Source organism: Nanorana parkeri, unplaced genomic scaffold, assembly GCF_000935625.1.
Source record: "Nanorana parkeri isolate BGI_ZX_2015 unplaced genomic scaffold, ASM93562v1 scaffold600, whole genome shotgun sequence".
In the NCBI taxonomy this organism is placed as follows: Eukaryota; Metazoa; Chordata; class Amphibia; order Anura; family Dicroglossidae; genus Nanorana; species Nanorana parkeri.
This window is the reverse complement of record NW_017306868.1, coordinates 19023-32510: the sequence shown is the minus strand read 5'-3', so window position 1 is coordinate 32510 and position 13488 is coordinate 19023. Positions and strand designations below refer to the sequence as shown.

Here is a 13488-nt window from a genome sequence, read left to right as displayed (position 1 = left end):
CATTGAGAGAACTCTCAGGTCTCATTCAAAGCTACAGAAATCACTTGTTTGCACTGATTACCTCTAAAGGTTGTGCAAAAAAAACCAACTAGATTACGGGATCCATAATTTTTGTTAATGCCATTTTCACTTGTTTTCTTATTTAAAATATTCTTTTGAGTCAAACATTGAAAGGAAAGCCTGATTTTGATTAATTATGACATAAGCAATGATGGATGTCAACTACTTTGGTCAGTTTGAAGCTAAAAGGTTATTAAACCCCTAGCAAGCAGTAGATATATGCAAAAACGTATTTTTATTTAAAAACAAACGTTTTCAAACAGGTTCAAACTTTCCCGTGTCTTCACCGCACGCTCCCGTCTGAACATCTGAAGAGTCTCGGTGGCCGCAAAGGATTTTGGGGCAGGTGCATTCACAGTTCAGATGTTCGAACGGGAGATGAGGAGAGACACAAGATAAGTAAATGCAGCAGCGGGCACCCGCGCAGACTCCGTGGGACAGGAAGTGCCAGTTAAGAAAGAGGAGTCAGCGCTGGACCAAGAGACTGGCACCAGCGCTTGAGGGACTCCTGAAAACTACAGGAAAGAAGATGATCGGATCAAGAGGAGCAGTGTGCACCCACACAGACACCGTGGGACATAAGAGAAGAGGAAGACAGAGGAGTCAGCGCTGGATCGGAGACCCGCACCAGCGCTGCAGGGACAGCTGAAAAGGACAGTAAAGAAGAAGATGATCGGATTAAGAAACATCAATCAAGGTAAGTCCTTGCATTAACATGGGGGGGGGAGACTTTTGACTTTAATGTCACTTTAATTCTGAGAAATCGCATGCTCTTCTTTTTTTGTGGAAGGGTACTGAAAATTTGTCCATGGCTGTACATTTTGCCATACATTTTTACAAATTAGTAAAATGTATAGGAATGTGCTTTCCAAAGAAAAGTCACTTGGAAAAGGCTTACAAACACTCTGTAAGGTAGTTAGTAAAATTCCCACCCAGAAATGAACATATTCTAGACCTGGTATTGAAAATTGGCGATGAAATGTCTAATGTTGAGGTAAAAGAAAATGTGGGTTCTAGTAATCATTCATTTCTATGATTTGATATTACAATGAAAACTAAAAATTTATAAATAACATTTTTAGATTTCAAGAGAACAAATTCTGGCGAAATGGAAGAATTCTTAAGAAGTTCTCAGTAGGCTCTACTAAAGTCTAACATGCTCGAGGCAGATTATATGTCAGACAAGTTCGCATTGGAGTAGGCTAAAGGTTAAATGTAAGTGTGTCATTGTAAATAAGTTGTAATTGGAACAGAGGTCAGTCACACTAGTGGTGTACCGCAAGCTTTGTACTTGGTCCTGTTCTGTTTATTCTCTTTGGTGATGTAACTGAGGGTTTGGGGGGTAAGGCATACCTTTTTGCTGGTGATACAAAGGTGTGTAATAATTCCTAGAGGTGTTTGCAACATGAAAAATAATTTTAGAACTCTGGGGAAACAAAATCTTAACCCTTGCAATGTGGTTACCCCTGCACTGCAAGGGTAAGTGCTCGTTTTCTCTAGGGAGCTAAAATAACAAAGGTATACTCACTTGAAACGTGATCCCGGCTGGCATTTAGACTGGTCCCTTCAGCCTTGCTCCCCCTCCACTCCGGCCGTCTAAGGTCCTGTGAGTCATCACATTTTATATAATGTTTGATATATAGAACGTGAGGACACAGAGGGACATACCACCACTGGATCAGAGGAAGAGAACTCCAGCCAAGAACACAGTTCGAGTGAGTATAACTATGTTATTTTAGCTTGTTATGATTTGCCTGGAGTTCTGCTTTAAAGCAAACCTTCCCCCTAAAAATAAAGTTTGAGGCATTGTACACCTACCCATCCCTATTAATAAAAACTGAACTTTTTTTAATCTACCTGTTTTCCCTTTTTTTCTGTGGCCCCACCACTGCCGCCATTCTCACCTAGGCAAGACTGACATTTTGTTCTCCGTCTGCAGCCTACTGGGAAACCAATGTCAACATATGGCAGGAGCCATTACTATCCTCCATTTATAAAGCAGTATGTAAATAGAGCCAATGCCAGATCTATGTCTGTGCAAGTCCAAGATCTGTGCCGGGTCTATTTACATACTGTTCTATAATTAGAGGTTAGTAATGCATCCTAGGATATGTGACATCACATATTGCAGATGGCATGGCTATCCTCCATTCAAAAAACAGTTTACAAATCGGTCTGGTGCTTGATCTCTGCGTATGCATGAAATCTTACTCCACATCATAAGGGGGCTGGCTGAAGAACCAGGGAGAGAAAGCTCCGTGACGTCGACAAGCAAAATGGTGGCACAGGACAGGATCTTTGGGAGAACAGCGGGGTGAGAGGAGAAGACAGAACTGGGTCCATTGGGCTTGTAAGTATGTGGTTATAGCATAAGAAGAGCACTGAAAGCAGGTAACAAGGGGGGACTCATTGGGGGGATAACGTTTTAAAGGGTTTAAATGAGGTTCAGGAGGTGAGTATTTTCAATATCATGCTGAGATCAAAAATATGGGAACATGACCTCGAACTAGCAGGAGGAAAGTACAAAACCAACATTACATAATATTATTTTACCAGAAGAGCTATTGATGCCAGTTAAAGGAGAACTATGAGGTGAGTGAAAATCACCCCTCATAGTTGGAGCTGATGTGTGACAACGAAACTGTCACACGTCGGCTCAATAGATTGGGAAGTGAGCAGAACACATACAGTCGCACGCTCACTTCTCGATCATCTCCCTGCAGAGAGCGGTGACCGTCACTCACGGCTACCCGCAGGGATTCCCCTCTCCGATCCTCAGGCGCTGACTGGAGAAACGGATGGGGAGGGGGCGGGTACAGCTGGCTCTGCCTCTAGATAGGTAGAGCCTGCTGTCACGCACCTGGGTGGATCTCGACAGCATTGTCGGGATCCGTCCCGGCTGCGGCGGTCTCTGTATTCTGCGAGCTGTAGCTCGCTATATACTAAGAGAACTATAGGGAAAAACACTTACCCCATAGTTCTCGTTTAACAGTAAGGGAATTTAAAGCTGAAGTGTATGTATGCATATATTACTTTTCCTTTTTTCTCCACCCCTCTTCAACATGCAATTACCATTTTTCAACCAAACCATTTTGTTTTCAAGGTGAATAAAAAGAAAAAAGCCTAAAAGAAGAAAGCTAATACAGCCACCGCATCTAAGAATGAGTAAGCTGCAATATAATACATTGTTTCTTTTGTGTTTAGATACGCTTTCAACTTTAGACAGGCTTTAAACTTTTGGTAATAAGATAATATAACACTGTTAATGTCATTCATACAACTCGACTAAATTAAAGTGTGTGAAAAAAAGAAGGAAAATTAGAGGCATGGCTGCTGCATACTCTGACTATGTCAAGGGCAAGAACAAGTCTGACTACTTGTCCATGTGGACTGGTATGGTTAGTATGGTCAGGACATGTTGCTTAGCAACACCCTGGCTTTCAAGAGGGTTTTGTGACATTGGAATGATAGGAGTCAATTTTCCATAGAAACCAGACTGTACCTTTCATTTTCAGCATAGAACAGATGTGCACAGGCTGTTTTTATGTTGAAGTCCAAAGCGTCAGCATTAAGGTGTTTGGAAACCCATCCCAAACTATTCAAAGGACATCAAATCTGGACCCTGATCATGGTCTAGTACAGGGTAGGAAAACTCAGCACCGTTATAAAAATGAAAAATTGGTTGCTACGGGCAGTATGTACAAACGTCCTGACAGACATGTTTGATACATGAATTCAAAAGACATCCTTTTACAAAGATCTCTGTGATCACTTATTTGCACAGAATTGCCTTCTACAATGCAAATCATTCTGTATATAAAGACATGTTTCTTATTTTTTCGTTTCTAAAGGCTTACTTAGCCACTTTACATCCGGAGCAATTTCTTAAGTTTGCTCACACGATAAAATCAGATTTGTTTTGCTAGAAAACAGCTTCAGACCCCCAAACAGTGTATATTTTTTGAAAGCAGGGGCCCCTTAGAATAAAAAGATGCTAGTTGCAATTTTTTATGTTGCACGGTATTTGCGCAAATTTTTATCATACAATTATTTTTAGTAGGGCTGGTAATGATTTCAATTTTCGTGTAAAAATCGATTACTCGAGTAATTTCGATTAATTATAACGCACATACAGATCCAACTACATTGGCCTATACACATACAGCACAGCAATTAAATAATAACATGAACTAGGATCACACTAATCCAGCACGTTATTAATCTCACGTGCCCCACTCAATATGGCCGCCGCTTGAGTGGGGCAACTCAGAATAATAACGTGCTGGATTAGTGTGATCCTAGTTCATTTTATTACTTCATTGCTGTGCTGTATGTGTATAGGCCAATGCCTTGGCTGGTGCTCGTGCAGAAAGTTTCTTGGGCAAACTCACCGGCCCAAGTGACTCCGTCGGCTAACGAAGGGGGGAGGAGTCCGGTGATGTCACGGACATCTACGTCACCGGACTCCTTCCTTCTTCCCTTCGTTAGCCGACGGAGCCACTTGGGGAAGGGGGAGGAGTCCAGTGACGTAGATGTCGGTGACATCACTGGATCGCCGACGGGACTCCCGGAAGCCGGCAGAGAGGTGAGTGTTTTCATTAGCGATCAAAATAATTTTAATCGATCAAAAAGTTTAACGATTAATCCAGAAATTAATCTTTTATTTCCACAGCCCTAATTTTTAGGATTAAATACACTAAATTTAAATTTAGTGCACAGAAACAGAATATACTACCTACTTTTTTGGTAAAATATGAAAGATGGGGTCACGCCAGGTAAATAGATACCAAACATGTCAAGCCTTAAAATTGCGTGCATCCGTGAAACCGCAAAAAACAACATAAACCAAAATTTCCCATAGGCGGTGCTATGAACGCTTTTATGGCTCATCAGTTTAGCGCTATCAGTGATTGATGGGCCTAGAATGATTGCTCTCACTCCGACACTTGCGACAATATGTAACGTGTAGAGCAACGTTTTTGCAGGTAGGCGCATTCAACGCGTGTTTGCGCTATATGTGGGGGGCGGGGGACTTTACTTTTTTATTTTTTTTGTTACTTTGATTTTTAAATTTTTTCTTTACACTCAACTTTATTGCTATAACATAGGGGGCTAATAAGCCCCCTATGTAATAGCAAATATAATGTGACAGGTCCTTTTAATGGAGACATCAGAGGTCTTTCAGACCTCTAATGTCACCTAGGGACCCCAAAGAAGCTAATGAAGCAGACATCTGCTTCACCAGCTTCTTCTTCTGGCTCTGGGAGCCAGAGAATCTGCCCAGTGACACCGGAAGTAAGTGATCGGAGGAGAGATCAGAGACTGAAAGAGGAGACCCACCATCCCGGTCCCGGGCTTGCATGGGGGACAGCGGATCTCGGGAGCCTGAGGGCGGCACCGGCAGCAGCGGAGGGGGGAGACACGGCGCCACACCGTACAAGCGATCCGGCATTCTTGGTATAACCACTTCCAGCGGATGACTTGTATTTACGTGAACCCGCTGGAAGTGGTTAAAGACATTGGTTTAAAATAAAATTGTGACAGACCCTGTACAATCTGCCTACCCTACACTCGGGGGCCTAGATGGGTATTCATATTTGGGCCTTGTATAGCCCCCTTCTTCCTCGATTTTCATGTTGATGTTTAAGTAGATTTAGCGCTGATTTATCTGTGTTAGAGGACAAACTATACTTAAGCAATAAAACAGTCACGTGAGGGCACATTACATGTCTGGTGCCTGGTGACACTTTCCCCTGCAGATAATTACTTCAACATGGGCGTAAAAACTGGTGACAAAGCAAGGCACAGTGCGCTGTAGTTACATCGAAACAGTCCTAAATAAAAAGGAATACAATTGTATACAAGCGTCTGAAAATAAATCTGCCTGTACAGGAACAAACTTCAGATCTTTTTCATGTTTCTAGCATATTTTGTGCATCTTATTTAGTGCTCATGGCAATACAGAAGGCAAATCCCAAAGCTATTTAGCTCCTAAATTGCTATTTTAAGAAAGGACATATGCAGTTGCTGACAAATTATTCATCTCATTGGGAATGTATCATACATTTAGCACACAAAATTTTGAATAATACATATGCAACTGACACCCAGGTCAGGTAAACTCAGCTTTAGATGAGGACATTAGAATGTCATCATTTATGATGATAATTTAATGTATGGATGTCAAACAATTCAAAATGTAATTATTTATTATATTATAATTTCTTAAAAATGTGAAAAAGTGTCAGGCAGGGCACTGGACAAAGCTCTAGGGACAAAATTGAAGTGAAATAGTTTGATACATAAGTGTAATCATAGCAGATTACATTGTATTGTGTGTATTCTGTGTATATTACAACTTTTCACTTTTGAATTTCCCGCCTGCTGTGACGCTCGAAAACTAAACTAAAAGTCAGATGCCGGCTTTTAGTTTCATTTTCGAGCCGCGTACAGCAGAGGACGCCGCGGGATCGCAGGGACAAGGTGAGTGTCACTTTTCTGTGCAGCCCCGAGTCTGGCTCGGGGTTACCGCTCCTGGTATGGAAAATTCACCCCGAGCCAGACTCGGGAATACCGCCAGGGAGGTTAAAGGAGAATTACGGTGAGAGTAAAATACACTCATCCCCATAATTAGAGCCGACATGTGACACTGAAGCTGTCGCACGCCGGCTCTATTTTTCGGGAATTGAGCAAAAACCACCGATTGATCCCCAATCGTCCCCCTGTCAGTCACCACTCCCCACAGGGATTCCCCCATTCCCTCTCTGTTCCTCCCATGCAGACTGGAGGGACGGACGTGGAGAGGGTGTGCACAGCTGGCTCTGCCTCTAGAGAGGCTCAGGTAGCGGGGTGGATCCCGACAATATTGACGGGTACCGTCCCGGTTCCAGTGCGGTTCTGCGCTGTCAGGATATAGCAGGCAATAGCTGAGTTTTGGTTCACAGGAGGACATCAGTGTATGTCCTCCTGTGACCCTAAAGAGAACTATGGCAAAAAAAGGTTGGACCATAGGTTGGACTCTTTTATTTAAGAGAGATTGCTAGTCCAGTCTCTTCATCAACTGTGTATCATACATTAGTCAAATTTTGCATGATCTGCCATGCAACAATATCTGAACAAGAATGTTCGCCATAACACTGGTCTTTTTTACTGATTTAAACAGCTTTAGAGTACTAATCAAATATATCAGAATTATATTTAATCTCTTTTTATTTAATACAAAATAATATTACATTAGGGATTATACAACACAACATATAACCAGAATTGTATATGATATATTTCAAAATTCAAAAACAATGTGCACAAGAAAGTGTAGCTCAGGAATGTACTTAAAATATGCAAGAAAAGCGGTAAAGCGGACGTTTACACACTTTGGCTACAAATCATATCAGCATACAGCTACAGTTAAACAAACGTATTTTCATTTTACTTACAATTTCTTGTTTTCTACTTTCTGGTTCTGTTTGGCAAAGGTGATGTAATGTGCCCAAGTGTTGCATCCTGGGAAGGTTACAGGTGGGAAATCTCATCTGTAATGTCACGAGATCTCAGGGAAAGGCATTTTCCTCCCCTGAGATAATATGCATGGTCACATGTCCTAGTCACATGTGCCAGAGTTCCAGGAAGTAAAGGGAGATACGTTAATGGCCACTGGGAGAAGAATGGAGAGGAAAAGAAAAATAAAGTATGCAAAGAATAAAAATCCTGCAATTATCTAGAAGTATGTGTTTGTAGATTGTCATTACCAAACATCTCTACAGATGTCTTTCTTGTTATTCCGAATATCAGGGTAAAGTTCCTCTTTAAGCCACTTAGTATATGAATAGCTTAAAGGAGAACTATGGGGTTAGGGCTTTTGCCCATAGTTCTCCTTAGGGTAACGGGAGGACACAAACTAGCGTCCTCCCGTCACCCTAAGCTCAGTATACCGCGAGCTACAGCTCGCGGTATACTGAGATGCCGCAGTATACCGTGAGCTACAGCTTACGGTATACTGAGATGCCGCAGCTGAAGCAGATCCCGACAATTATGTCTGGATCCGCCCAGCTGCGTGAGTGACAGCTGGCTCTGCCTATTTAGAGGCAGCCAGCTGTACCCGCCCCCTCCCCCGTCCGTTCCGCCAGTCAGCGCTGGAGGATCGGGGAGGGGGGAATCCAGTCCCTCCCCTGTCACGGCAGAGAACCGTGACAGGATCGAGAAGTGAGCGAACGTCGGTATGTGTTTGCTCACTTCCCGATCTACTGAGCCGACCTGTGACAGTTTAATTGTCACAGGTCGGCTAGAACTATGAGGATGAGTGAAAAGCACTCACCTCATAGTTCTCCCTTAATATAGAGATTAATGTTGTAGATCAGTGTATTCACCATCATTAAAAGCTGAATAATTTAGTTTGAATTTCAAGCACATGTTATGAGACCGTGTTAGTGTCAATGCCAATATATTATTGGTTGCTGGAGATCAGAGAAATATTCTGTTTGCCCCAATTCTTATTATTCAACTATAATTAAGTATTGGTTAGCTCTCTGAACTTACCCTGAGTCCTGGGTTCAAGTTCCACCTAATACATTTTGTGTATAGCTGGTTTCCCAACCAATCAGCAAGGGACCAGCTGTTTGGCCAGCTGGATGCTGATTGGCCGGGAAGCAAGCTTCCCAGCCAATCAGCATAGACCTGCCTTCCTGGCCAATCAGGAAGCCGGGAGGCGGGTCATTACGCGCCACCCAGCTTCCTGATTGCCAGGGAAGCCGGCTCAATGTTCCCCTATGGCACTTCCGGTCAGAGAAAATCTTCCTCTGACCTTAAGTTCCGGTATCGGGGAAGGTATCAGAGCACTTGGGCGAGTACGAGTACTCGCCCAAGTGAATCCTGTATATAAATACAGGATTTATATAGCGCCAACAGTTTACGTAGCGCTTTACATTACATTACAAGGAAGATATAACAATTACAATACAATTCAAGACAAGTTGGTAATTAGGGCCCTGCCCATGAGAGCTTACAGATTAAAAGGGAGGGGCAAGTGAAACATGAGGAGGTAGCTGTGTGGGGATGAATTGTTTGAGAACGTGATGGTTCAGTGGTTAGGTTGAGGTGGGATAGGCTTCCCTGAAGAGATAAGTCTTTAGGGAACGCCTAAAGGGAGTCAGAGTGGGAAATAGATGGACAGGTTGGAGTAAAGAGTTCCAGAGGATGGGAGAGACACTAGAGAAGTCCTGGAGGTGAGCATGGGAGAAGATGATGAGGGAGCTGAAAAGCAGGTCTTGGGATGAGCAGAGGGGACGGTTAGGGTGATATTTTGAGACACGGTTTGAGATATATCTGGGGCAGAGTTGTGGAAGGCTTTGTACGCGGTTGTTAATATTTAGAATGTTATCCTTTGGGCAGTTGGAAGCCAGTGCAGTGATTGGCAGAGGGGGGTTGCAGACACTGAGCGGTTGGTGAGGTGGATGAGTCTAACAGCTGAATTCATGATAGAGTGAAGGGGGGATAGCCTGTGTAGTCGAAGGCCAATGAGGAGGGAGTTGCAATAGTCAAGACGAGATACAACAAGTGAGTGTATGAGTAGTTTTGAGGTTTCATTAGTGAGGAAGGGGCGTATTTTGGAGATGTTATGAAGGTGAAGGTGGCAGGATTTGGATAGTGATTCGATGTGAGGCAGAAAGGGGAGGTCAGAATCAAGGATGACACCTAGCACCTTGGCATGGGGGAAGGGTTGGATAGTTGTGTTATCAATCTCAATGGAAAGGTTGGAAGAAGGTGCATAGGCAGGAGGAAATATCAAGAGCTCAGTTTTTTTAAAAAGATTGAGTTTTAAGAAATGCTGTGACATCCAGACTGATATGTCAGTTAGTAGATTAGTGATACGCAAGAACACTGAGGGGGCGAGTTGTGGAGTGGAGAAATATATTTGATTGTCTTCGGCATAGAGATGGTAGTGGAAGCCATGTGAGGTTATTAACTGACCAAGGGAGGAGGTGGAGATAGAGAAGAAAATGGTTCCAAGGACAGAGCCTTGGGGGACCCCTACAGAAAGAGGAAGAGGAGGGGAGGAGTTATATTTGTAGGTAACACTACAAGTAAGGAGCATTTAGATGGGTAAGAGGAGAACCATGAGAGAGCAGAGTCTTGTAGGCCAAGTGAGTGGAGTTTTTTGAGGAGCAGTGGGTTGTCAACATTGTCGAAAACAGCAGTTAGGTTTTCTTAGCAAGAGTAAGGAGTAGTGGTCGTTGTTTTTAGCAGTTAGTAAGTCATTAGTGAGTTTTAGGAGGGCGCTTTCAGTGGAGTGTACGGGGCGAAAGCCGGACTGTAAGGGGTCAAGAAGGTTATTATCATTGAGGTGGCGGCTCAGCCGGTTGTAGATCAGGCGTTCTAGGAGTTTGTAGGTGAAGGGGAGTAAGGAGATTGGTCTGAGATTGTTAAGGTTTATAGGGTCCAGTGAGGGTTTTTTGGGTATTGGGGTGAGCAGCGCATGCTTTAGAGGGGAGGGAAAGATGCCAGCAGAGAGGGAAAGATTGAAAATTTGAGTAAAAGAGTGTAGGATAGAGTAAGAGGGTGACCGGAGCAGTGGTGAGGGAACAGGGTCCAGAGGGGCAAGTGGTAAGGTAGGTGTCACACAAAAGCTGTGTCACCTCCTCCGTGGTGACATTGTCAAAAGAGGAAAGTAACAAGTGTGATGGTGGGTCTGGTACATTAATAGGGGAAGGTGACTGGACAGTGGCGATCTGATCCCGAATTGCATCTATTTTACTTTTTAAATTAATGGCCATTTCCTGGGCAGTGAGTGAGTTAGTGGGTGGTGGCGGTGGGGCACATAGTAGAGAAGAGAAGTAGAAAAGAGTTGACGAGGTCTGGCAGAGAGTGTGTTAATGAGAGTGACAAAATAAGTCTGTTTGGCAGGAGGGAGGAATTATATTTTAGGAGGGCAGCTTTATACAGTTCTTTATTAAACAGGTTTTATTGTCTTCTATTATAAAAGGAAATACTTGATAAATATTGTATTTTCTACAAGGCTCTGCAATAACTGATAATATGCAGTTATTACAATTATCTGCTACTAGTCATTAAACAAGTTAGAAAACCAGAAGCACGATTACAATACTATCTGAAGCTGTTAGTAGATAAAAAGTACAAGGAGAACATGTGTTATGAAATGATTAAGATTCCTATTCACTACTGATATTGTAGCAGGTAATTGATAAGTGATAATCATATCTAGGACTTAGCAATCATTTACATTTAAACCCTTACCTTAACGACTGTCAATATCTTCCCAGAAAGTGAAATAAGCTCAGTATGAGAGAATGCAGATTTGTAGAGAGCTCCGATTGAACTGCCAGCTCTTCTTTGGCTCAGCCAAACAGGTTGGACGTGTTTGCATTAATCATGTCAACGCCTCAGATCTTAACTTTCAAAACGGTGAGATTGCAAGCTAAACAGCAATGGAGGGATTGTCAGGTACTGTAGGTGTGGCCAGGAGGAGCAATATTCTCAGACATATGTCCCTGCAGCAACTGATAAGAACCCTCAACTGACTAATTTTTACACATATAATAAAACAGTTTTAAAGTAATAAAACAAAAAGCTATTTAAATAAAATCTGGAAAAAATGTCTAAATACATTTAGCTGGATTTTGACAGACTTTTGATGTTTTTGACCACCAAGTTAATTATACTTAGTAAAAAGTAGATATAATTGAAAAGAAAAATAGCTGTTATACACAGTTTAGGAAAGTAAAGGGATAAGGAAAAGGCAGGATTTTTGTTTGATTGTATTAAAAGTGAACCTGTCTTAATCAAACAAAGCCTATCATGTAACAGCAGACACCAAAGGTAATGCTAGGCTTGGGTAACTAGACCACATGCCCTGGTTCTCCTGCGTTGTGCCCCAAGTTAGGGAGTATGTTGTATAGAAATGCCTTTACTAAACTTACTCCTCTATATTCCAAAAATACAATGTGGATGCCTTACCAATCTATTGGTAGGCACCTGCACTGCATTGGGGGAACTTTGTTGGTGTATTTATTGTGTATTTATTACAGAGATTTGTATACAACAAATAGCCCAAGAATGGGAGAGAGTGCTTCCAGAGTGTTCTGTCATTTAATTTAACAGAACTTGTAATTAAATTAAGATTTTTTTCAAGCCCTTTCATGAGCAGAGGTCATTATTAGGTAGATGCTCAGACCAAAGTAAGCATTGGTATGCGTGGAATAATTTGACAATAACTCTAATAGTTATATGCCTACCTAAATAATTTGTACACCGATTCTGAATGACTTATAAGGCTTTCCTTTGTACATTTAATAAATGCCTTGCTGGAGTTTTACAATACAGGCTGAAATTGGCAAAGAAAAAAAGATAGCAAGAGCACAGAGAAAGAAATAGCTTGAAAACTGGACCATGAGAAGTTTGTTAAAAAGCTGGCCATTCACTTTGAGATACCTGTGGGCTGAATGAGAAAATAACTCTTGATTCCCTCATCCACGCTAACAGCCAGGTACAGGAAAGTGACAGCGCTCTTCACAGGAAAGTGTGTGGGGGAGGGGGTGGGGGTGGGGGGATAGGGGACACAGAAAGACAGAAAATCCATTAAGGTAAAAAATGCCCTGCCTTTAATACTACTTTAAAGTACTTAAATGCATTTTGAAGGTTTAACATCTGTGTTTAGTGTCACTTTAACAAACAAAAACTCATGTGATTACTGTATTATAAATATTATGGTGATCACATGATTGGGAACCACACTAATTGGTTCGCAACTGGGGCCAGAACTGTGCACCTGTGTGCACTAATAGATGTCAAATATGATACACAGTTTTTTAACGTTCTGTGGGAATGGGGACCCATACCAGAGAATATTATTCTTCAAATGGCGGACACCTAATATTTGAAGCCCAACTCCAGCCAAATTATAAATGGGCAAAAAGCTAAAATTTCTGTTCTGCTTTTCTTTCTTTGTCTGTGACATCACTGGGGAGCTTCTCCCTGACCTCCTTTACCTGCGATGCCTGTATAAGAAATTGGAGAGCAACTTTCACTGGGAAGGGAAAGCACAGATGGCGTTAAAAATATTGTTGACAATTATAAACCTTCCACACTTTACTAAGATTGTGCTTTTGTTTTTGTCTGTGTTCCTTCCCCAAGGACATGCAAATGTACATTGTAAGATTGCTAGAAGCTAGCTAGAAGCTAGATTGTAAGCCCTCAGGGGCAGGCCACTCCTTACCATCTTGTCTTGCATTGTATTGTGATTGTAATGTCTTCCTTATATTGGAAAGCGCTGCACAAACTGTTGGCACTATATAAATCCTGTATAATAATAATAATGTACATTCACCAGACTCACTGTGCAACCCAGGATAGATTCCATAGAGATCCATGCATGGGAGTAGATTATCTTTCCTTCAAGGTAAATTGTCATGATGT

General features: G+C 42.1%; 1 protein-coding gene across 1 annotated transcript in view; it reads right to left on the bottom strand.

Annotated features, from left to right (window-relative positions):
- Nucleotides 1-11345, bottom strand: part of LOC108792107 (carnitine O-palmitoyltransferase 1, liver isoform-like) — a 57230-nt gene extending 45885 nt beyond the window's left edge. The window contains exon 1 of the mRNA XM_018562801.1: nucleotides 11311-11345. The gene's annotated coding sequence lies outside the window, so the exon portion shown is untranslated. The remainder of the gene's footprint in view (nucleotides 1-11310) is intronic.
- Nucleotides 11346-13488: the final 2143 nt, after the last annotated feature.